General features: G+C 41.5%; 1 protein-coding gene across 1 annotated transcript in view; it reads right to left on the bottom strand.

The window, feature by feature from the left end:
• The window catches only part of LOC311109056 (tight junction-associated protein 1-like), a 120,586-nt gene extending 102,960 nt beyond the window's left edge, over positions 1-17,626 (bottom strand). The window contains exon 1 of the mRNA XM_084151842.1: positions 17,351-17,626. The gene's annotated coding sequence lies outside the window, so the exon portion shown is untranslated. The remainder of the gene's footprint in view (positions 1-17,350) is intronic.
• Between the last annotated feature and the right edge of the window lie 9,387 nt (positions 17,627-27,013).

Genomic DNA, 27,013 nt, shown 5'->3' with positions numbered 1-27,013 from the left:
AATGAACAGGCAGAACATGCATGGTATTAGGCTATAAAATACAATGATCCAGTACATAACAATTCCGTGTTCGGCTAGGCCTATAGGCCAACATGTCTTTTCACTCTCACATGCATTCTTACTCTCTTAGCTCCATCAGCAGCCAATACTTTACAGTGTAATCTTGCCACAAATCCCAACGCATCTCTTCTCTTTCATAATTGACAAAACCCAAACAGAGCTCTACATTACCATACCACACTCATCCTGATACAAAACCTCTCTGCTTTCTCTCGAAGCTGGATTTATCACTCTCTGAACTACCAAGCTCATCCTTCCACCACAACACCCACAAACCTCATGAGTGTGTGCTTGCCACGTGGGCCCCAGAGTGAGGAGTACTTATCCCGGCTGCAGCTCTCTGGGACTGGTGGCAGAGGCTCCCTCTCCGGGGAGAGAGAGATCAGGAGAGACACCGAGCGGTGCTGACAGCTCTTTAGCCCCGTCTCCTCTCTTCTCTTCCCTGGAGCAGACACATAGGATAACAGAAGTGCTGCCCACTTTGCGTTCACACTAGCGTCAGTTAGGCCATACAAATCTACCAAGAGGCAATAATCTCGATTATGTCGCAAGGTGTTGAACTAAGTTCGCTATAGTATTTTAACAAGGTCCACTTTTTAAAAAATTGTATCCGTTAAACATTTAACAAAATGTTTATAGCCTAGTTAGCCAGCCAGAACCACACTCTCTCAGATACATCCTTCAGCACACCACATGAAGTGTGCATCAGATCCATGTTATAGGGCTGACCCCATTTATTCGACTGGTCGATTGTTTGGTTGATAGGCTGTTGGTCGACCGAGATTTTTTGTCGAGCATTAGCCATTTTTTGGGGGGGTTTTCATGGTGCACAAGATACCTGTCTGATTCGCGCCTGTCTCAGTGCACTAATCCATTGCGAGGCCATGGGGATGGTTATATTACAGTCATGGCCAAAATTGTTGGCACCCCTGAAATTTTTCCAGAAAATGAAGTATTTCTCACAGAAAAGTATTGAAATTACACATGTTTTGCTATGCACATGTTTATTTCCTTTGTGTGTATTGGAATAACACAAAAAAAACAGGAAAAAAGCAAATTTGACATAATTTCACACAAAACTCAAAAAATGGGCCGGACAAAATGATTGGCACCCTTAACTTAATATTTAGTTGCACACCCTTTGGAAAAAATAACTGAAATCAGTCGCTTCCTATAACCATCAATAAGCTTCTTACACCTCTCACCCGGAATTTTGGACCACTCTTCTTTTGCAAACTGCTCCAGGTCTCTCATATTGGATGGGTGCCTTTTCCCAACAGCAATTTTAAGATCTCTCCACAGGTGTTCAATGGGATTAAGATCTGGACTCATTGCTGGCCACTTCAGAACTCTCCAGCGCTTTGTTGCCATCCATTTCTGGGTGCTTTTTGAAGTATGTTTGGGGTCATTGTCCTGCTGGAAGACCCATGATCTCGGACGCAAACCCAGCTTTCTGACACTGGGCCCTACATTGCGACCCAAAATCCTTTGGTAATCCTCAGATTTCATGATGCCTTGCACACAGTCAAGGCACCCAGTGCCAGAGGCAGCAAAACAACCCCAAAACATCTTTGAACCTCCACCATATTTGACTGTAGGTACTGTGTTCTTTTCTTTGAAGGCTTCATTACATTTTCGGTAAACAGTAGAACGATGTGCTTTACCAAAAAGCTCTATCTTGGTCTCATCTGTCCATAAGACGTTCTCCCAGAAGGAATTTGGCTTACTCATGTACATTTTGGCAAACTGTAGTCTTGCTTTTTTATGTCTCTGTGTCAGCAGTGGGGTCCTCCTGGGTCTCCTGCCATAGCGTTTCATTTCATTCAAATTTCGACGTATAGTTCGCGCTGACACTGATGCACCCTGAGCCTGCAGGACAGCTTGAATTTCTTTGGAACTTGTTTGGGGCTGCTTATCCACCATCCGGACTATCCTGCGTTGCAACCTTTCATCAATTTTTCTCTTCCGTCCACGTCCAGGGAGATTAGCTACAGTGCCATGGGTTGCAAACTTCTTGATCATGTTGCGCACTGTGGACAAAGGAACATCTAGATCTCTGGAGATGGACTTGTAACCTTGAGATTGTTGATATTTTTCCACAATTTTGGTTCTCAAGTCCTCAGACAGTTCTCTTTTCCTCTTTCTGTTCTCCATGCTTAGTGTGGCACACACAGAAACACAATGCAAAGACTGAGTCAACTTCTCTCCTTTTTATCTGCTTTCAGGTGTGATTTTTAGATTGCCCACACCTGTTACTTGCCCCAGGTGAGTTTAAAGGAGCATCACATGCTTGGAACAAACTTATTTATCCACAATTTTGAAAGGGTGCCAATAACTTTGTCCGGCCCATTTTTTTAGTTTTGTGTGAAATTATGTCAAATTTGCTTTTTTCCTGTTTTTTTTTGTGTTATTCCAATACACACAAAGGAAATAAACATGTGCATAGCAAAACATGTGTAATTTCAATACTTTTCTGTGAGAAATACTTCATTTTCTGGAAAAATTTCAGGGGTGCCAACAATTTTGGCCATGACTGTATGTACAAATAATGGTGCACCACTAATAAATCGAAAATTATTTTGTAACAAATGCGCATTCTCCCGCGATGGATATGGTCGCTGTCCGCAGTTCTGAAACAATCTTCAGCGCGCTTTAGAATTGGCGCCTTTCCTTATGTTGCTATGTGCATAATCACTAAATTAACCAGCATATTGGAATTGATGACAATAAAGCAGAGGCAGCAGCAGAGATGAGGAAACAGCCCTGGCCTTAAACCCTATTCGGACGGGATTAGTTTTACTGGGGGTGGTCGGGTAATGTAATTATTTGCACAAGCACAAAACACCACATCTGTAATATTAGTCCCATCCAAATCTGACATGTCAGTAATTTGTACATGGCAGGAGAGTAACAAATCCTGCCAGAATAACCTACTGTTTTTTTTACAAACTCCAAGGTCCTCTGATAATACTAGTCCCGTGTGAATCGACATCCATGTGTTTTGAGAGAAATATGTCTGAGTTTGACTGGTGTTGCTCGCGGTTTGAGCAAGAAAACAATAACTGATTTGATAAATTGAATGAAGTGCTGCGCATAGCCTATATATGAAGGGCCTACATGTATCAACTTTCACAGTGAATGCTTTTGTTCATATGTTTTGTGCGTATGAAAGTAATATTTAATGTAACCCTTGCTGTTAATAGATCGCAAAGCAGCATACAACTGACCTAAACGTTTGGAAATAAGTTCACCTTCGCATCCATAGCCTTAAAACGCATCTCAAGTGTAAGTGCACTGTTTAGCTAACATCTGAAGGCTGGGGTGCATTTAGGACGTCTACTGTGGATCGCTAAAATATCCTAATGATTATGATCACACCTACTCAATTCAAATACTAAAGCGACACTATACCAAAGATGGTTTGGTATGGTTTACAAACTTGGGAACCCAGCTCGAGTTATCACTGTAGCCCCGTTAACGCCAATACTTGTTTAACTATATTTACGCCTAGAAAAAAAACTCCAGGCTTCCGTCATAACTGTCAATTTATTGGGAAAAAATACAGAATTACAGGGGGCAGTTTGGAAAAAAACTAATCCCATCCGAATCGTCCTCTGGAATAACGGACATTCTGGGGTAATAATTACATCACCAACGTTCTCTAGTAATACTAGGCCTGTGCGAATAGGGCTTAGCCTAATTGTCTAAAGCCCTATTCGGAAGGGATTAGTTTTACTGGGGGAGCGCAGGTAATGTAATTATGTGCACGAGCACAAATCACTACATCCGTAATTTTAGTCCCGTCCGAATCTGCCATGTCAGTCATTTTTACTTGGCAGAAAGGTTATCATCCCAGCCCTAAAAACCTACTGTTTTTCTGCAAACTCCCAGGTCCTCCGATAATACTTATCCCGTGTGAATCGTCATCCCTTTGTTTTGAGGGATATTACAGAGTTTAACAGGTGCTGCACCCAGTTTGGGTAAGAACATGGGAAGAAATGTATGCTTAAAACAAAGTGCTATGATCGTAGCCTACAGATGATTTAACCGTTTTGTCACACATCAACATTCCTATTGACATATTCATCTTTTAAAAGATGAAGTGGATGATATTGTGCCAATGAATTGATAAATTGCCGAATACGTCAGGTAATTAAATGTCTGCATAGGTTTCAGTTCATGGTTCTTATTGATAAGCATTATTATTTTGACTTTCTCCGAACTGAAGGCCATTAGGCTATCCCGATACATTTTAAATATCTTCACGCCGAGAAGAGCCTCCAGGCCTCCGTCATAACGGTCAATTTTGAAAGAGGATTCTTTTTATTTACAGGAGCAGTTTGGTAAAACTAATCCCCTCCAAAGCGTCCACTGGAAAAACGGACATGGTGGGGTAATAATTACATTTACATTGACATTTTAGTAATTTAGCAGATGCTCTTATCCAGAGCGACTTACAGGAGCAATTAGGGTTAAGTGCCTTGCTCAAGGGCACATCGACAGATTTTTCACCAAGTCGGCTCGGGGATTAGAACCAGCGACCTTTCGGTTACTGGCACAACGCTCTTAGAACCGACGTTTTATAGTAATACTAGTCCCATGCGAATAGGGCTTAAGAAAATTGAAGAGAGAAAACCAACTTAATTAGGTCTATAACCAAAAGCCTAACTGTTAAATGTGCCTGGCTTTATAAATCACCCATATCTATCTATAGTTGAAGTCGGAAGTTTACATACACTTAGGTTGGAGTCATTAAAACTCGTTTTTCAACCACTCCACACATTTCTTGTTAACAAACTATAGTTTTGGCAATTCGGTTAGGACATCTACTTTGTGCATGACACAAGTAATTTTTCCAACAATTGTTTACAGACAGATTATTTAACTTATAGTTCACTGTATCACAATTCCAATGGGTCAGAAGTTACACTAAGTTGACTGTGCATTTAAACAGCTTGGAAAATTCTAGAAAATGATGTCATGGCTTTAGAAGTTTCTGATAGGCTAATTGACATCATTTGAGTCAATTGGAAGTGTACCTGTGAATGTATTTCAAGGCCTACCTTCAAACTCAGTGCCTCTTTGCTTGACATCATGGGAAAATCAAAAGAAATCAGCCAAGACCTCAGAAAAAGAACTGTAGACCTCCACAACTCTGGTTCATCCTTGGGAGCAATTTCCAAACGCCTGAAGGTACCACATTCATCTGTACAAACAATAGTATGCAAGTATAAACACCATGGGACCACGCAGCCGTCATACCGCTCAGGAAGGAGACGCGTTCTGTCTCGTAGAGATGAACGTACTTTGGTGCGAAAAGTGCAAATCAATCCCAGAACAACAGCAAAGGACCTTGTGAAGATACTGGAGGAAACCGGTACAAAAGTATCTATATCCACAGTAAAACGAGTCCTATATTGACATAACCTGGAAGGTCACTCAGCAAGGAAGAAGCCACTGCTCCAAAACCACCATAAAAAAGCCAGACTACGGTTTGCAACTGCACATGGGGACAAAGATCGTACTTTTTGGAGAAACGTCCTCTGGTCTGATGAAACAAAAATAGAACTGTTTGGCCATAATGACCATTGTTATGTTTGGAGGAAAAAGGGGGTCCTTGCAAGCCGAAGAACACCATCCCAACCGTGAAGCACAGGGGTGGCAGCATCATGCTGTGGGGGTGCTTTGCTGCAGGAGGAACTGGTGCTCTTCACAAAATAGATGGCATCATGAGGAAGGAAAATTATGCGGATATATTGAAGCAACATCTCAAGACATCAGTCAGGTAGTTAAAGCTTGGTCGCAAATGGGTCTTCCAAATGGACAAATACTTCCAGTTGTGGGAAAATGGCTTAAGGACAACAAAGTCAAGGTATTGGAGTTGCCATCACAAAGCCCTGACCTCAATCCTATAGAAAATGTGTGGGCAGAACTGAAAAAGTGTGTGCGAGCAAGGAGGCCTACAAACCTGACTCAGTTACACCAGCTCTGTCAGGAGGAATGGGCCAAAATTCACCCAACTTATTGTGGGAAGCTTGTGGAAGGCTACCCGAAACGTTTGACCCAAGTTAAACAATTTAAAGGCAATGCTACCAAATACTAATTGAGTGTATCTAAACTTCTGACCTACAGGGAATGTGATGAAATAAATAAAAGCTGAAATAAATAATTCTCTAATATTATTCTGACATTTCACATTCTTAAAATAAAGTGGTGATCCTAACTGACCTAAAACAGGACATTTTTACTAGGATTAAATGTCAAGAATTGTGAAAAACTGAGTTTAAATGTATTTGGCTAAGGTGTATGTAAACTTCAACTTCAACTATATATACACACACACACACACTACCAGTCAAAAGTGTGGACACACCTACTCATTGAAGGGTTTTTCTTTATTTTAAAAATGTTTTACATTGTAGAATAATAGTGAAGACATTAAAACTATGAAATAACATATGAAATCATGTAGTAACCAAAATAGTGTTAGACAAATCTAAATATATTTTATATTTGAGATTCTTCAAATAGCCACCCTTTGCCTTGATGACAGCTTTTCACACTCTTGGCATTCTCTCAACCAGCTTCATGAGGTAGTCACCTGGAATGCATTTCAATTAACAAGTGTGCCTTCTTAAAAGTTAATTTGTGGATTTTCTTTCCTTCTTAATGCATTCGAGCCAATCCGTTGTGTTGTGACAAGGTAGTGGGGTATCCAGAAGATAGCCCTATTTGGTAAAAGACCAAGTCCATATTTTGGCAAGAACAGCTCAAATTAGCAAATAGAAACAACAGTGCATCATTACTTTAAGACATGAAGTCAGTCAATAAGGAACATTTTAAGAACTTTGAACGTTTCTTCAAGTGCAGTCGCAAAAACCATCAAGCGCTATGATGAAACTGGCTCTCATGAGGACCGCCACAGGAATGGAAGACCCTGAGTTACTTCTGATGCAGAGGATAAGTTCATTAGAGTTACCAGCCTCAGAAATTGCAGCCCAAATAAATGCTTCACAGAGTTTAAGTAACAGACACATCAACATCAACTGTTCAGAGGGGACTGTGTGAATCAGGCCTTCATGGTCGAATTGCTGAAAAGAAACCACTACTAAAGGACACCAATAAGAAGAAGAGACCTGCTTGTGCCAAAGAACAAGAGCAATGGACATTAGACCAGTGGAAATGTGTCCTTTGGTCTGGAGTCCAAATTTGAGATTTTTAGTTCCAGCCGCCGTGTCTTTGTGAGACGCGGTGTGGGTGAACGGATGATCTCCGCATGTGTAGTTCCCACCGTAAAGCATGGAGGAGGTGTTATGGTGTGGGGGTGCTTTGCTGTTGACACTGTCTGTGATTTATTTAGAATTCAAGGCACACTAAACCAGCATGGCTACCACAGCATTCTTCAGTGATACGCCATCCCATCTGGTTTTGGCTTAGTGGGACTATCATTTGTTTTTCAACAGGACACCCCCAGTCTGTGTAAGGGCTATTTTACCAAGAAGGAGAGTAATGGAGTGCTGCATCAGATGGCCTGGCCTCCACAATCCTCCGACCTCAACCCAATTGAGATGGTTTGGGATGAGTTGGAAGAGTGAAGGAAAAGCAGCCAACAAGTTCTCAGCATATGTGGGAACTCCTTCAAGACTGCTGGAAAAGCATTCCGGGTGAAGCTGGTAGAGAGAATGCCAAGAGTGTGCAAAGCTGTCATCAAGGCAAAGGGTGGCTATTTGAAGAATCTCAAATATAAAATATATTTTGATTTGTTTAACACCTTTTTGGTTACTCCATATGTGTTATTTCATAGTTTTGATGTCTTCATTATTATTCTACAATGTAGAAAATAGTAAAAATAAAGAAAACCCTTGAATGAGTAGGTGTGTCCATACTTTTGACTGGTACTGTGTGTGTGTGTGTGTGTGTGTGTGTGTGTGTGTGTGTGTGTGTGTGTGTGTGTGTGTGTGTGTGTGTGTGTGTGTGTGTGTGTGTGTGTGTGTGTGTGTGTGTGTGTGTGTGTGTGTGTGTGTGTGTATATATATATATATATATATATATATATATATATATATATATATATATATATACACATATATATATATACACACACACACACAGAAATAAGACAGATCTTGTGTTTGTTTAATAGCCTACTGATTCCGTGTGCACCAAGCCTCATGCAACGGCAAAATGTTAGATAAAGCAATTTCACAGATTTGGCTGTTTTTTTTAAAATCTTTGCTATGCTGTAATAACGGCGTTACAATTGTTTTTTCGTTAGAACAGACAGGTATTACTTATAATTCACTGTTCCAAACAGGCATAAAAATAATATTGTAATCTAACAGCACCTGTTTGTCACACATAATATGCACGCAGCTCTCGCTCCTATACCCTCCTTTTTCTTGATCTCCTTATTGTTATTATTACAATTATGATCATAATTATAATAAGTAATGTCGTTATCATTAGTAGGCTTTGTATAGTAGCCTTGTATAACCACCATCGCGCTGTAGGCCTAAGAGCGCGTCCTGTTTAGTCTTATTACCGTACCTTATTAAGGCCTATATTTCAATATATCGGCTACTGTATCAATCAATCATTCACCCGTTCGTGCCATCACACAGCATACGAGACATTCATGAATTTTAGTTTTAAAAATAAATAACAAAGGGCGCTTTGAATAATTAGCCTCAACAATAAATAAACCACAATTCATGAATGCATGCAACTGTTTTTAGTCTGCTGTAATAAAGGCTTTTATATATATATATATATATATTAATTTTTCAGTTAGAACAAAATCTCTGGTACACTTATTTATTTAGTGTTGTTTACACTGCTCCAAATGGTCAGACAAAATAATATTGTAGTAATCTAACAGCAACTGTTTGGCACACATAATACTCACGCAACGCTTGCTCCTATATCCACCATTTTCTTGATCTCCAGTAGTTTCCACAACTAAGTAAAATGTCTTCCACAGATCTGACTTCCCCTTTCCCTCCTGAGCAACCAGTAAACATTAGCCCGTTTTGAGCTTCTTTTTCACGTCCTCCGCATCCATTTTGCTGTCGACATTACTGTGTTCAGAGTTTGTTATAACCAATTTATTGATGTGATTATGATAGGCTATAGGTCAGGCCCTATTGATCACATGAATGTGATGCTTACATGTTTCACATAAAGAGAGCAAGGGTTGAGGGAATAGAGAATGTTTTTCATAAACAAAATTAAGGATTTCGGTAACAGACCTTTTCAGTAAGAAACAAGTAAGAAACTAAATGGATGAAATTATGTTGCAGCTTTAGCACGGACAGCGCAATAAACACTTGCTGTGCTGTGGTGCCTTTTCGCTGCAGTGGGAAGGAGAGCAAGACAATGTGCGCCAGTCACACAGGCACCCGCTATATATTTTTTTAACACAGTGTGACCATCGGGCTCTTTGAGTCATTTGTGTGTCTTAATTATTTAATCAAATGGTGTGCTTAAAGCATCAGACAAGCTCCATGCATATGTAGTTGGTTTTATTCAAACACATACATAGCACTTTTTCTTATTTTTATTTTTATGTATTTACTGTAGTTACATAGAAAGAATAAAGTAATTTGATATACATTACATCTAGATAGATAGTTATACATTATAAATCGTGTTTTCAGTCATAACTATTATAGAACATGAGCTTTTTTAAACCCACCCGAGAAGTTTATGGCATTATGATTGTTAGATATACTGCACTGTTGGAGCTAGAAACACAAGCATTTTCATACAACCGCAATAATATCTACTAAACATAAATAAATAAATACAATTTGATTAGACCACAACTCAAGTAACGTTCTCTGCAAAAGCCACATCTGTACCACAAGCCAAGAAACACAAGGAGGACAAGGAGAGAGTGTGAGATACCACAAACCAGGAGGGAACAGATTTGACTGCCAAGACTATATTTCTTGTCCCAGGCAAAATCCGTAGTATAATGTGGAATGTCACAAATATTCTCAGTTGGTTATGCTACTTCAAGCTAAAATACGCTATGTGATGAACGATTGGCCAACAGATACATTGACCACTAGTAGGCTTTTCCAAGACTTCTGCTAGAGCTAGACTACTGCTCTCTACAGAGACATGCATGATTGAATAAATGTACCACCTAAATATTTCATGAAAAATACAAAGCACTTAAAATAGTTCGTTTCCTCCAGCATGTTGACATAAGAACACATCAGGGAAAGTGATGTGGGCAACAGTGTAGGGCTGTCTCTGACAAAAAATAAAATCGTAGTTGACCGAAAGTCGTCTATTCTTTCAACATTTTTATATGTGTATTTTTCCAACTATATGCATTGAGCTTGTCTGATGCTTTAAGCTTACTGTTTGATGAAATAAGACAAATGACTCAAGAGGGAGCCAGATATCTAGATAACCAGAAAAAGAAAAAGAAATAACCTGACCCAACCATTCTCATCCCTCTCCTGCTGGCTTTCTCGCAGATTCTGCCATTACACTCTCCTGAAGTTGCCGGTAATAGGCTACACGAGGAGTCGGCAACCTTTCTCATGTGGAATGCCAATTTATCTTACCATTTCTGCTGATCTGTGTGCCAGTTATGGTTTTCATATGCACATTTTCATTTCATTTATAATAAAAGTCTTCATATCCTAAAATCATTGTCATGTGGTTAATCAAAATTCTACCCAAATCTAAATGAAAATTATACAAACCTAAAAAGTAACTTCTATTGCCAACTATGTAAAAACAGCTGACATAAAGCCAACAAATAAAAATATTGCAGCCTTCACCCCAGTCTGAGGTCCTGAGCGCTCTGGAGCAGATTTTCATCAAGGATCCCTCTGTACTTTGCTCTGTTAATCTTTCCCTCGATCTTGACTAGTTTCCCAGTCCCTGCCGCTGAAAAACATCCCCACAGCATGATGATGCCACCACCATGCTTCACCGTAGGGATGGTGCCAGGTTTCCTCCAGATGTGATGCTTGGCATTCAGGCCAAAGAGCTCAACCTTGGTTTCATCAGACCAGAGAATCTTGTTCCTCATGGTCAGAGTCCTTTAGGTGCCTTTTGGCAAACTCCAAGCGGGCTGTCATGTGCCTTTTCCTGAGGAGTGGCTTTCGTCTGGCCACTCTACCATAAAGGCCTGATTGGTGGAGTTCTGCAGAGATGGTTGTCCTTCTGAAAGGTTCTCCCATCTCCACAGAGGAACTCTGGAGCTCTGTCAGAGTGACCATCGGGTTCTTGGTCACCTCCCTGACCAAGGCCCTTCTTCCCCGATTGCTGAGTTTGGCCAGGCAGCCAGCTCTAGGAAGAGTCTTGGTGGTTCCAAACTTCTTCCATTTAAGAATGATGGAGGCCACTGTGCTCTTCGGGACCTTCAATGCTGCAGTCATTTTTTGGTACCCTTTCCCCAGATCTGTGCCTCGACACAATCCTGTCTCTGAGCTCTACGGACAATTCCTTCGACCTCATGGCTTTTGCTCTGACATGTACTGTCAACTGTGGGACCTTATATAGACATGTGTGTGCCTTTCCAAATCATGTCCAATCAATTTAAATTTACCACAGGTGGACTCCAATCAAGTTGTAAAAACATCTCAAGGATGATCAATGGAAACATGATGCACCTGAGCTCAATTTCGAGTCTCATAGCAAAGGGTCTGAATACTTAAGTAAATAAGGTATCCATTTTTTTTTTTTTATAAATGTGAAAAATTCCAAAAACCTGTTTTGGCTTTGTCATTATGGGGTATTGTGTGTAGATTGAAGAGGATTTCTTATTTATTTAATCCATTTTAGAATAAGGCTGTAACGTAACAAAATGTGGAAAGAGTCTATGGGTCTGAATACTTGAATTGAACCAGTAATTACAAAGAACTGTTTCTCGCCTGCGCAGAACAATAGGGTTGTTAATCGTATTTGCATACTTAGTATGCTCATTAAATGCAGGGAGGGCTGGGTGGAAAATGGGACTGTGTCTGTAAGATTTGCCCAAGACTCAACAACACCCTATGTGGTCCTCTGTAGCTCAATTGGTAGAGCATGGCGCTTGTAACGCCAGGGTAGTGGGTTCGATCCCCGGGACCACCCACACGTAAAAATGTATGCACACGTGACTGTAAGTCGCTTTGGATAAAAGCGTCTGCTAAATGGCATATTATATTATTATTATTATACTTTCTGAATGCACTGTATATTATTTAGTTTATGTAAAGACAAGATTAAATCAAGAATAGTCTGATGGGTTAAAATATTAGCCTATCACTTGTGAATTATATATTATCACCTGGGAACGATGCCCAGCGTAAGGCAAGAAACAATGCCATTTTGTTGCAACTTTTTCTAATCATAGTCGCACACCTCATGTAGCCTAGCCCATTGGCCTATATGTATTGATAAGGTTTGAATCACAACTTAAAATTAAGCACATTAATCCGCTTTACAAGGGGTGTACAGCCTAACTGGCATACATAAGCAGCACGTGAGTTTCAAGTTTGGGGAAGATCATTTTCACCATAACAATGCACCTTTATAATAAAAGCATGACATGCATAATCGCATTTGCAGTCACTTTTGCTAATGGTGTTTTCCCGCTAATGGAACATTCGCGCTTATAGCCTACTGCCATGTGCGCATTGCTGCGCTTATAATGTGAAGAAATAGCCTATTAGTTTATCACATTTTAAGCTAAACGTTCTGATCTGCCTCATTGCGTAAAACTCATTGCGTAAAAAGTTTTTTTGATGCTAGTGGTTGTATTAATTTGGGATCTATCGCATCCCATAGTAGATTGACATAGGCTAGTGCTTCTGCTGTTCGTTAGGCCTACTCATCTTGTTGGTTGACGAAAAGTAAATGTGGACAGTTCTTCCAATATCTTCAATATGCACCTCGGAATTGGAAAAGGACGTGCGCAGTTGCGTCCCCAAAGTGTCTGTCTTCACTTGTAGCCTGTGAGAAAGACCTGATCACGTGCGTGAGAGCCATGTGAGTGAGAGGTGCTTCGGAGCACGCAGCACTCAGGGAGAAGGGCACAACGGCCACTGGCCGCAAAAGGCATGGATTTTTATAGGGGGCATTACGGCCACACAAAGGGGATGCCAACGGGAAAGTCAAGGCATTATCAAGTGCTTGTCAAATTGTGAATGACAGACTGATGGTGTATACAGCCGGCGCAAAAACTAAGCAGAGCTCATGCCTTTCAACCAACTTTTTTCAAATCATCATTAGAGAGTTGTATCATGCAGCCTTACAATGTATTAAAAATCAAAACATATAGCCCAATGTTTGTAGAATGACTAAAGTTACATTAATAACTCTAAATTAAGCATATAGGAGTACCTATTTTTTTGTTAACTGCTCAACACAGAATAGCCACATGTGCGCACTCCCTCAAATCATTGAGAAAATATCCTTTCTATTTTATTCAATTGTATTCTTCATACTATAAAACAATATAAACCAATGCCACGGAATTCTAACCAAATCTTGTCTGCTAAATGAACTAGTGTAGCCCACAGCCATATGGCATAGCCAGATCAGGACCTAACATAAGGACAACTCAGAGTATGCTATTCTTCTGAAATAGACTACATTTTCTTCATTTCATGTTTCTTTAGACCTGTCTAAAATAAATAATGGATGTATTGTGAAGGTGTAGGCTATATTACATGAATTTATTAGACTTTTTTAAATGGAGATGTTCCAAAGGTCTGCATCAGTGGCTTGTAGGCTATGTGTGGAAGCCAGGAGATGCTAAATGTGTTTATGTTAATTAACAGTCAATTACTGTGCGACCGACAGTTATTTGCTTGACAATCATCGGCTGACAAAATGTAATGTCCGCCACAGCCCTAGCCATGGTTGGTAGCAAAATAGGTACATATGAGGACAATGAATGCCAGCAATTTCTAGTTCCATGGTGTCTCTGTCACTAGAAACTGCCTGAGGGGATGCCTGATGGTGAAGTGAGCCGATCAAGGACAGTTTTGGGAGATTCAAGGTGGCATTGACATTGGAGAGATGCAATTCCTATGCCATGTAAGGCCCAATAAGTTGATGGCATTTATTGTCAGTTGTCAATGAGTGTCAGGTTGTGTTAGTTCATTGTAGTGAACACCTGCCTTATGTGCTTGTCATGTGTGGTTGCATCCTCCCCATACACCATAATGTCACCAAGTCAATATATACAGCAACTCCAGGGTAGACAGCCAGGATGGTGGACATGATTGTCTGGAAGAAGGAATGTGCCAGCTCAACCCAAACAGGATAATGTGCACCGGAACATCCCAATGTACACTGAACAAAAATATAAATGTAACATGTAAAGTGTTGGTCCCATGTTTCATGAGCAGAAATAAAAGATCCCAGTAATTTTCCATATGCACAAAAGGCTTTTCTATCAAATTCTGTGCACAAATTTGTTTACATCCTTGTTAGTGAGCATTTCTCCTTTGCCAAGATAATCCATCCACCTGACAGGTGTGGCATATCAAGAAGCTGATTAAACAGCATGATCATTACACAGGTGCACCTTGTGTTGGGGACAATAAAAGGCCACTCTAAAATGTGCAGTTGTGTCACACAACACAATGCTACAGATGTCTCAAGTTGAGGGAGCGTGCAATTGGCATGCTGACTGCAGGAATGTCCACCAGAGCTGTTGCCAGATAATTGAATGTTAATTTCTTTACCATAAGCCACCTCAAACATCGTTTTAGATAACTTGGCAGTACGTCCAACCGGACTCACAACCGCAGACCACGTGTATGGCGTCGTGTGGGCGAGCTGTTTGCTGATGTCAACATTGTGAACAGAGTGCCCCAAGGTGGCGGTGGGGTTATGGTATGGGCAGGCTTAAGCTACAGACAACGAACACAATTGCCTTTTAATCGATGGCAATTTGAATGCACAGAGATACCATGACGAGATCCTGAGGCCCATTGTCATCCGCCACCATCACCTCATGTTTCAGCAGGATAATGCACAGCCCCATGTCGCAAGGATCTGTACACAATTCCTGGAAGCTGAAAATGTCCCATTCCTTCCATGGCCTGCATACTCAGACATGTCACCCATTGGGCATGTTTGGGATCCTCTGGATCGACGTGTACGACAGCCTGATCAACTCTACGCGAAGAAGATGTGTCGCGCTGCATGAGGCAAATGGTGGTCACATTAGATACTGACTGGTTTTCTGATTCACGCCCCTACCTTTTTTTAAGGTATCTGTGACAAACAGATGCATGTCTGTATTCCCAGATGTGAAATCCATAGATTAGGGCCTAATTAATATATTTCAATTGACTGATTTCCTTATATGAACTGTAACTCAGTAAAATCTTTGACATTTTTGCATGTTGCGTTTATATTTTTGTTCAGTATACATCATACATTTAGTGAGCCAGCAGGTCATGTTGGATTCAACAGACATATTGGACTAGCAATGAATCAAAGCTCACTTCTAAATGATAAGGAGGTGACTTAAGAGCCCAATCCTGGAGGGGCAAGTTATACCACAGTGGGGGCAAGTTGTAGAGCTAGGGAGAGGGTGTCAGAGTCCAGGGTTGGATTCTCTTGCCTTTGGTTGGAGCCTCTCAGTTGCCTCATTGATCCTCAAAGAGGCTTGTGACTTGGAATACTTGGTGTTGCCATGCCAAGCAGTCTGCTACCTTTTTATACATATATCCAGACAAAGGTGTGAGTGTATATAGTGGGCATATTGGATTCCTAACATAGTTCTCATACACAAAAATAGTATTGAGTACAGGTCATAAGTACACTACACAAATCTGAAAAATGTCTCATCTACAACGTGTACATATACAGGTGATTAAACCACCATTTAATGGTAATGTGGCAGCCATATTGGATTTTGGACACAATATTGGATTTGGATTCAAATCTAAAGGGACCCCCTAACGTAATTGCAAATAAGGGCTAAACATTAAATATGCTAAAAATTAGTTTTCAGTGTGAGCCCACTTGCCATAGAGGTGATTACAATAGCCACAACATCAACAAAACATGTGTAACTATGCATTACTGTCAGGCAGGACCATACAGCCCTGAATGAGAGCATATTTGACTTGGAAAGTTGTCTATTGAACTGCTACCAAAAAGTGAAGTTTACATTCATCATAAATATTCATAGTTGATATTTCAGACTATTGTATCTATCTGTGTGTTTACAGGTCTATATTTCCAAGAAGCTTTAAGATATCCCAATGTTGTTTGTTTGTGTATGTAGGGCAGAAAATGTACTTGTATTACACATTTTAGAAATATAAGAGCTTGCGATTCTCGTTTACATGAGCTTAGGTGGCCCACCCCCCTCTAGCCAGGCATTCTCCTTCACAGTTTGAGTTAAGGGGTTGTGTCACAATATCTATCAATTTAACCACTTTTGCAGTAAAATATTTGTATGCAACCATCCATTTCATTTATGGGAGACCTTATATGGAAAAACATGGTTGTGCTTTGTTATACCTCGGGTAGGAGTATCTAAAAACTAAAGCCCTTTGAGGATTGTCCATGAGCCTATATCCCGAAGCTAACAGCTTGATATTTTGTAGGCAACATTATTACAAATGCGCCTCAATTGCTTCTTTTGAATAATATATATACTTTTTTTTTTTTTTTAAACATGCGTTCATGAATATTAAAGTTCTGATTTCAACATTTAACGACCGAATTGTCTCCAGACCTCGCATTTAATGAGGTTTTCTTCAAAGTGAAAAAATGACAGGTGCTTAGATCAAACGATATGGCCGAATCAGAGCAAGCAAATCTGTGGCCATATTACTTTACCAAATGAGATAGCGATGCATTGACAGCATACTGGCATGACACCTTGCTCAGGGTCATCAATATAATTAAACGGTGCATTTATCGGTCAGGTCAAATCATAGAGTAGGCTATATAGGTATGCAAACTGGCACCTCTGTCGATACTGGTCTGGGTTACACACGACATAACCTGCGGCAATGTCCGATTCAATGATTTACAGCTGCTGCAAATGATTTATCCAGTTAAATCAAATGCCAAATATATTCTCTGATATCCTTGTTAACAAATTAGCTAGCTAAGAAATAAATACTATCGTCGATTTGTTGTTATTTATTGACGGTCAGGCGATAGCGAATGTCAATAACGTTAACGTTACCCATTGTCGAGTTCGGTTCTGTGTGGCCCACTTCAAAGGTTGTATCGAATTCTGATCACAAATTATATCTACAAAACGTTAGCTTGTTAGAAATAGACAGTTAAACTTCAATCTTACCTGTTTAGCTAGTGTCCGACTGTTACACCAAATAATCTCAGAAATCAGTGTCAACAGAGGGTTGAGTCAGATCCGTAATAAACTTTATCCGCTCTTCTCAGGACGGACTCTGCAGTTCGGTCGCAAGGAAGGAAGCTCGTGCACTGGCACAACTCGATTATTCGATCACGTTGCGTAGTCTAGACTCACGAATGACAGTGGCTAGCCATTAAGCAACAACACAATCGATAACTAACGGTTTATTATCTCTCAACCCGAAATTCAGCTATGGTTGTTCCCGGATAAAGTTGATATCCTACCCTCCTCTATCGCCATCTTTACCCGCGGGGTACACTGGGTAATCCTTAGGAATCCCCACGCACTGAGCGTCCTGACGTTCAATATAGGTTATTAGGGAAAGGAGCTGGCAGGTGGTTTCTTCCAATTTAATTGCACTAGCTGCAGCACTGTATAGCCTTGTGCAGGGGTTCCCAACCTAGGGGGCGCCAACGTTTCGTGGGGGGGCGCGTGACCTTCCTTGAAAAAAAAAAAATATATATATATACAGTACCAGTCAAAGGTTTGAACACACCTACTCATTCAAGGGTTTTTCTTTATTTTTTACTATTTTCTACATTGTAGAGTAATAGTGAAGACATCAAAACTATGAAATAACACATATGGAATCATGTAGTAACCAAATAAATGTTAAACAAATCAAAATTTATTTTATATTTGAGATTCTTCAAATAGCCACCCTTTGCCTTAATGACAGCTTTGCACACTCTTGGCATTCTCTCAACCAGCTTCACTTGGAATGCTTTTCCAACAGTCTTGAAGGAGTTCCCACATATGCTGAGCTCTTGTTGGCTGCTTTTCCTTCACTCTGCAGTCCGACTCATCCCAAACCATCCCAATTGGGTTGAGGTCGGGGGACTGTGGAGGCCAGGTCATCTGATGCAGCACTCCATCACTCTCCTTCTTGGTAAAATAGCCCTTACACAGCCTGGAGATGGGTTGGGTCATTGTCCTGTTGAAAAACAAATGATAATCCCACAAAGCCCAAACCAGATGGGATGGCGTATCGCTGCAGAATGCTGTGGTAGCCATGCTGGTTAAGTGTGCCTTGAATTCTAAACAAATCACAGAGAGTGTCACCAGCAAAGCACTCCCACACAGGGGCGGCCTGTTCAATAGGGCGATATGGGCGACGCACTGCCAAACGGGAAAAGGAAGGGATTTTTTTTCTAATCAATTATATCACGGCAACAGTAGTTATCAGTGTTGTAATCTATACGTCTGATCTGCCACAGTGCCACACTGCCACTAAATGTCGAATCAGGCTAAAGTCGTGCTTCAAATGGCTCCCCCCCCTTTTGGGGCGATTTCAGTCAGGTTGAAAATCGCCCAGAAGTCTGTCATAGACTCCCATGTAAAATCTATTTTTTTCAAATTTCAGAGCCTTTAATACAATCTCAATGGGTGTCTGTGGGCTTGCACTTACGCGCTTTCGTCATACGTTACGTAACCATGAACGTAACTGAGAAAAGAGTGGATTGTTTGAAAGAAGTTCCTTTTTGTCGGCGAACAAATGAAGATAAATTGGCAACGAAACAATTAGGACCTCCCAGACCAAATTTAATAATTCAACAGGTTTCTACTAAAGGCGGAAAGTCCTACACCCGAGGATTTTCCAAAAATTGGTACGAACGAAAAAAGACATTGCCACTCACTCAACTGGATGACGAGGGATACAGGCTAGCTGTCCGCCGCCACAACGATGAGGTTAGTGTTGATAATCACAAGTTTACTGGAGAACCAACTGAGACCAAGTAGAGACTTTGGACAGGGTGGATATGGTGTAATAAAGGCAGTTTATTCAGAGGTAAATATATCTGGAATCGCGTTCACGGACCCGTTCGTCAAACTCTTAGGGAGCTATAAATTAAGCCCCATTACTTACCATATCAGATAAGAGAAATTGCTGCAGCTACATATATTTTACATCCTGGCCCTACATAGTTCACTATTTGCATCACTTACCAAAATATTACATGTGGTCATATATGCTTGGAAAGTGGAGATGCCATAGAACGTCAAAAAAGTAAACATTGCTGGAGACACATTGCCGTTTTGGAGAAGACATCGCGTTTGCTAGCGAAGAGATTTGTTGTGGCAAATGAACTTGGGCTGGGAATTGCCAGGAACCTCACGATAAGATATATGCATCAGCATTGCGAGTCTCATGATTCTATACGTATTGCGATTCGATACTGTGATTTTATTGCGCACCATATGTCTGTTGCAGAGGGATCAGAAAGCCATGAGAACGAGTTTTGATCAGTCATGGAAATAAAAGTGCTGAAAACAAATTGGCTCCCAATGTGAAAAGATTGAGAACAAGCTATGAAGGAACAATAATGGTGTTTTGGTGCAGGTACAGCCAACTAGCGCTAAAATATTGCGATATTGTCAATACAGTATATCGTAAAGTATCACTATGTAACTCGATTTCTTTCACCCCAATCCCTCAAATTAACGGTAAATAACTGAATTGTTTGCCCCACATTTAGCTAAGATGATTAGCTAGCCAGCTAAAATGTTTTATTTAGTTAGCAGTCGCATCTACAATAGTTTACTGTCAATAACATGTCTCCAAAAATGACGTGGTGTCTCCAATTGTGTTGACATTTTACAATTGCAATGCGCATCCATGAGTATCCACTTTCTGTAGCTCAGCTGGTAGAGCATGGTGCTTGTAACGCCAAGGTAGTGGGTTCGATCCCCGGGACCACCCATACACAAAAATGTATGCACGCATGACTGTAAGTCGCTTTGGATAAAAGCGTCTGCTAAATGGCATATTATTATTATTATTATTATTATTATCTGAAGAGAGCCCCGAAACATTGTGTGCAGACATTTTATGCAATAAATGAAGTAGGTTCAATCTAGTAGTTCTGATCTTCTGATTGGTCCTGATGAGTTGGGCGAGGTCACCTCCAGGCTACTGTCACTGTTGCATTGGCTCTGAGTCGGGTTCTCTGTCTTCAAATGTTCAGCCTAAGAGAGGGGATTTTTGTGTGTGTGTGTTTAACAGTGATGATGTGTGTGTGTGTGTGTGTTTAACAGTGATGATGTGTGTGTGTGTGTGTTTGTGTGTGTGTGTGTCCTCAGAGCAAGAACTCGTGAGTTGGAAGAACTGAGAGGCCTATGGCGTGGGTGTTGTCCTTGGCCACCTGCTGACAAGGCTGACAAGATAGGACCCTTTTGTCCATTGTTATTGGATAGGAACAGAACTTATAACCAGCTCCTGACCTAAATAGATCTTAGCACAACATTTTACTCAACATATCATATTCCATATTCACTATAACAAATATATTTACTACGACATTAGCAAGAACCGCCACATCCTCAGCCGGCTAATCCAGTGTGTGAAGTTTTGCGGAGTGTTTGAGTTAGCTTTGCGAGGCAAAGATGAAACTGAGGGCTCCACCAACCCTGGTAAGCCAACACTTTTGAGATCAGTCAATAAATGCTTCTGGTATTGATTTATATGCTGCCCCTGTCTTCATGTTGTTGCTGGACATATCTTTTTTTAAATGTGTGTTGGTCACCTAAATCATCAGAAAAATTGCCCCTCCTGAGAATTTTTTCAGGAGCCGCCACTGCTCCCACACCATAACACAGTTCACCCACACCACGTCTCACAAAGACACAGCGGTTGGAACCAAAAATCTCCAATTTGGACTCCAGACGAAAGGACACATTTCCACCGGTCTAATGTCCATTGCTTGTGTATCTTGGCCCAAGCAGGTCTCTTCTTATTGGTGTCCATTAGTAGTGGTTTCTTTGCAGCAATTCGACCATGAAGGCCTGATTCACATAGTCCCCTCTGAACAGTTGATGTTGAGATGTGTCTGTGATTTAAACTTTGTGAAGCATTTATTTGGGCTGCAATTTCTGAGGCTGGTAACTCTAATGAACTTATCCTCTGCAGCAGAGGTAACTCTGAGTCTTCCATTCCTGTGGCAGACCTCATGAGAGCCAGTTTCATCATAGCGCTTGATGGTTTTTGTGACTGCACTTGAAGAAACGTTCAAAGTTCTTGAAATGTTCCATATTGACTGACCTTCAAGTCTTAAAGTAATGATGCACTGTCATTTCTCTTTGCTTATTTGGGCTGTTCTTGCCATAATATGGACTTGGTCTTTTACCAAATAGGGCTATCTTCTGGATACCCCCCTACCTTGTCACAACACAACGGATTGGCTCAAATGCATTAAGAAGGAAAGAAATTCCACAAATTAACTTTTAAGAAGGCACACCTGTTAATTGAAATGCATTCCAGGTGACTACCTCATGAAGCTGGTTGAGAGAATGCCAAGAGTGTGCAAAGCTGTCATCAAGGCAAAGGGTGGCTATTTGAAGAATCTCCAATATAAAATATATATGGATTTGTTTAACACTTTTTTGGTTACTACATGATTCCATATGTGTTATTTCATAGTTTTGATGTCTTCAGTATTATTCTACAATGTAAAAAATTGTAAAAATAAAGACAAACCCTTGAATGAGTAGGTGTGTCCAAACTTTTGACTAGTAGTGCATATACATATATATATATATATATATATATATATATATATATATATATATATATATATATATATATACATATATATACAGTGAGGGAAACAAGTATTTGATCCCCTGATGATTTTGTACGTTTGCCCACTGACAAAGAACTGATCAGTCTATAATTTTAATGGTAGGTTTATTTGAACAGTGAGAGACAGAATTGTTACCTGTATAAAAGACACCTGTCCACAGAAGCAATCAATCAATCAGATTCCAAACTCTCCACCATGGCCAAGACCAAAGAGCTCTCCAAGGATGTCAGGGACAAGATTGTAGACCTACACAAGGCTGGAATGGGCTACAAGACCATCGCCAAGCAGCTTGGTGAGAAGGTGGCAACAGTTGGTGCGATTATTCGCAAATGGAAGAAACACAAAATAAATGTCAATCTCCCTCGGCCTGGGGCTCCATGCAAGATCTCACCTAGTGGAGTTGCAATGATCATGAGAACGGTGAGGATCAGCCCAGCAGGAAGCACCAGTGACTCGGTTAATAAAAAAGTGGTCAGATGACGCAGGACTGTTTTGCTAGCACAGACTGGAACATGTTCAGGATTCTTCAGACAGCATTGAGGAGTACACCACATCAGTCACTGGCTTCATCAATAAGTGCATCGATTATGTCGTCCCCACAGTGACCGTACGTACATACCCCAACCAGAAGCCATGGATTACAGGAAACATCCGCACTGAGCTAAAGGGTAGAGCTGCCGCTTTCAAGGAACGGGACTCTAACCCGGACGCTTATAAGAAATCCCGCTATGCCCTCCGACGAACCATCAAACAGGCAAAGAGTCAATACAGGGCTAAGATTGAATCGTACTACACTGGCTCTGACGCTCGTCGGATGTGGCAGGGCTTGAAAACTATTACAGACTTCAAAGGGAAGCACAGCCGCGAGCTGCCCAGTGACACAAGCCTACCAGACGAGCTAAACCACTTCTATGCTCGCTTCGAGGCAAGCAACACTGAAGCATGCATGAGAGCACCAGCTGTTCCGGATGACTATGTGATCACGCTCTCCGTAGCCGATGTGAGTAAGACTTTTAAGCAGGTCAACATTCACAAGGCCGCAGGGCCAGACGGATTACCAGGACGTGTACTCCGAGCATGTGCTGACCAACTGGCAAGTGTCTTCACTGACATTTTCAACATGTCCCTGACTGAGTCTGTAATACCAACATGTTTCAAGCAGACCACCATAGTCCCCGTGCCCAAGGACTCTAAGATAACCTGCCTAAATGACTACCGACCCGTAGCACTGACGTCTGTAGCCATGAAGTGCTTTGAAAGGCTGGTCATGGCTCACATCAACAGCATTATCCCAGAAACCCTAGACCCACTCCAATTTGCATACCGCCCCAACAGATCCACAGATGATGCAATCTCTATTGCACTCCACACTGCCCTTTCCCACCTGGACAAGAGGAACACCTACGTGAGAATGCTATTCATTGACTACAGCTCAGCATTCAACACCATAGTGCCCTCTAAGCTCATCACTAAGCTAAGGATCCTGGGACTAAACACCTCCCTCTGCAACTGGATCCTGGACTTCCTGACGGGCCGCCCCCAGGTGGTAAGGGTAGGTAACAACACATCTGCCACACTGATCCTCAACACGGGGGCCCCTCAGGGGTGCGTGCTCAGTCCCCTCCTGTACTCTCTGTTCACCCATGACTGCATGGCCAGGCACGACTCCAACACCATCATTAAGTTTGCCGACGACACAACAGTGGTAGGCCTGATCACCGACAACGATGAGACAGCCTATAGGGAGGAGGTCAGAGACCTGGCCGTGTGGTGCCAGGACAACAACCTCTCCCTCAACGTGACCAAGACAAAGGAGATGATTGTGCACTACAGGAAAAAAAAGAGGACTGAGCACGCCCCCATTCTCATCGACGGGGCTGTAGTGGAACAGGTTGAGAGCTTCAAGTTCCTTGGTGTCCACATCACCAACGAACTATCATGGTCCAAACACACCAAGACAGTCGTGAAGAGGGCACGACAAAGCCTATTCCCCCTCAGGAGACTGAAAAGATTTGGCATGGGTCCTCAGATCCTCAAAAAATTCTACAGCTGCACCATCGAGAGCATCCTGACTGGTTGCATCACCGCCTGGTATGGCAACTGCTTGGCCTCCGACCGCAAGGCACTACAGAGGGTAGTGCGTACGGCCCAGTACATCACTGGGGCCAAGCTTCCTGCCATCCAGGACCTCTATACCAGGCGGTGTCAGAGGAAGGCCCTCAAAATTGTCAAAGACTCCAGCCACCATAGTCATAGACTGTTCTCCCTGCTACCGCACGGCAAGCGGTACCGGAGTGCCAAGTCTGGGTCCAAAAGACTTCTCAACAGCTTCTACCCCCAAGCCATAAGACTCCTGAACAGCTAATCATGGCTACCCGGACTATTTGCACTGCCCCCCCACCCCATCCTTTTTACGCTGCTGCTACTCTGTTAATTATTTATGCATAGTCACTTTAACTCTACCCACATGTACATATTACTTCAACTATCTCAACTAGCCGGTGCCCCCGCACATTGACTCTGCACCGGTACCCCCCTGTATATATAGCCTCCCTACTGTTATTTTATTTTACTTCTGCTCTTTTTTTCTCAACACTTTTTTTGTTGTTGTTTCATTTTTACTTTTTTTGTTAAAAATAAATGCACTGTTGGTTAAGGGCTGTAAGTAAGCATTTCACTGTAATGTCTGCACCTGTTGTATTCGGCACATGTGACCAATAACATTTGATTTGATTTGATTTGATTTGATTTGAACTACATGGGAGGATCTTGTCAATGATCTCAAGGCAGCTGGGACCATAGTCACCAAGAAAACAATTGGTAACACACTACGCCGTGAAAGACTGAAATCCTGCAGCGCCCGCAAGGTCCCCCTGCTCAAGAAAGCACATATACAGGCCCGTCTGAAGTTTGCCAATGAACATCTGAATGATTCAGAGGAGAACTGGGTGAAAGTGTTGTGGTCAGATGAGACCAAAATCGAGCTCTTTGGCATCAACTCAACTCGCCGTGTTTGGAGGAGGAATGCTGCCTATGACCCCAAGACCACCATCCCCACCGTCAAACATGGAGGTGGAAACATTATGCTTTGGGGGTGTCTTTCTGCTAAGGGGACAGGACAACTTCACCGCATCAAAGGGACGATGGACGGGGCCATGTACCGTCAAATCTTGGGTGAGAACCTCCTTCCCTCAGCCAGGGCATTGAAAATGGGTCGTGTATGGGTATTCCAGCATGACAATGACCCAAAACACACGGCCAAGGCAACAAAGGAGTGGCTCAAGAAGAAGCACATTAAGGTCCTGGAGTGGCCTAGCCAGTCTCCAGACCTTAATCCCATACAAAAATCTGTGGAGGGAGCTGAAGGTTCGAGTTGCCAAACGTCCGCCTCGAAACCTTAATGACTTGGAGAAGATCTGCAAAGAGGAGTGGAACGAAATCCCTCCTGAGATGTGTGTAAACCTGGTGGCCAACTACAAGAAACGTCTGACCTCTGTGATTGCCAACAAGGGTTTTGCCACCAAGTACTAAGTCATGTTTTGCAGAGGGGTCAAATACTTATTTCCCTCATTAAAATGCAAATCAATTTATAACATTTTTGACATGCGTTTTTCTGGATTTTTTGTGGTTTGTTATTCTGTCTCTCACTGTTCAAATAAACCTACCATTAAAATTATAGACTGATCATGTCTTTGTCAGTGGGCAAACTTACAAAATCAGCAGGGGATCAAATACTTTTTCCCTCACTGTATATATATATATATATATATATATATATATATAGTTGAAGTCGGAAGTTTACATACACTTAGGTTGGAATCATTAAAACTTGTTTTTCAACCACTCCACGAATTTCTTTTTAATAAACTATAGTTTTGGCAAGTCGGTTAGGACATCTACTTTGTGCACGACACAAGTAATTTTTCCAACAATTGTTTACAGACAGATTATTTCACTTATAATTCACTGTATCACAATTCCAGTGGGTCAGAAGTTTACATACACTAAGTTGACTGTGCCTTTAAACAGCTTGGAAAATTCCAGAAAATGATGTCATGGCTTTAGAAGCTTCTGATAGGCTAATTGACATAATTTGAGTCAATTGGAGGTGTACCTGTGGATGTATTTCAAGGCCTACCTTCAAACTCAGTGCCTCTTTGCTTGACATCATGGGAAAATCAAAAGAAATCAGCCAAGACCTCAGAAAAAAAATGGTAGACTTCCACAAGTCTGGTTCATCCTTGGGAGCAATTTCCAAACACCTGAAGGTACCACGTTCATCTGCACAAACAATAGTACACAAGTATAAACACCATGGGACTGTGCAGCCATCATACCGCTCAGGAAGGAGACGCATTCTGTCTCCTAGAGATGAACGTACTTTGGTGCAAATCAATACCAGAACAACAGCAAAGGACCTTGTGAAGATGCTGGAGGAAACAGGTACAAAAGTATTTATATCCACAGTAAAACGAGTCCTATATTGACATAACCTGAAAGGCCGCTCAGCAAAGAAGAAGCCACTGCTCCAAAACCACCATAAAAAAGCCAGACTACGGTTTGCAACTGCACATGGGGACAAAGATCATACTTTTTGGAGAAATGTCCTCTGGTCTGATGAAACAAAAATAGAACTGTTTGGCCAAAATGACCATCGTTATGTTTGGAGGAAAAAGGGGGTCGCTTGCAAGCCGAAGAACACCATCCCAACCGTGAAGCACGGGGGTGGCAGTATCATGCTGTGGGGGTGCTTTGCTGCAGGAGGGATTGGTGCACTTCACAAAATAGATGGCATCATGAGGAAGGAAAATTATGTGGATATATTGAAGCAACATCTCAAGACAACAGTCAGGTAGTTAAAGCTTGGTCGCAAATGGGTCTTCCAAATGGACAATGACCCCAAGCATACTTCCAAAGTTGTGGCAAAATGGCTTAAGGACAACAAAGTGTCAAGGTATTGAAGTGGCCATCACAAAGCCCTGACCTCAATCCTATAGAACATTTGTGG

The sequence above is a fragment of the Coregonus lavaretus genome, assembly GCF_964263955.1.
Source record: "Coregonus lavaretus genome assembly, chromosome: 1".
NCBI lineage: Eukaryota > Metazoa > Chordata > Actinopteri > Salmoniformes > Salmonidae > Coregonus > Coregonus lavaretus.
This window is presented reverse-complemented; position numbering and strand designations above follow the sequence as displayed.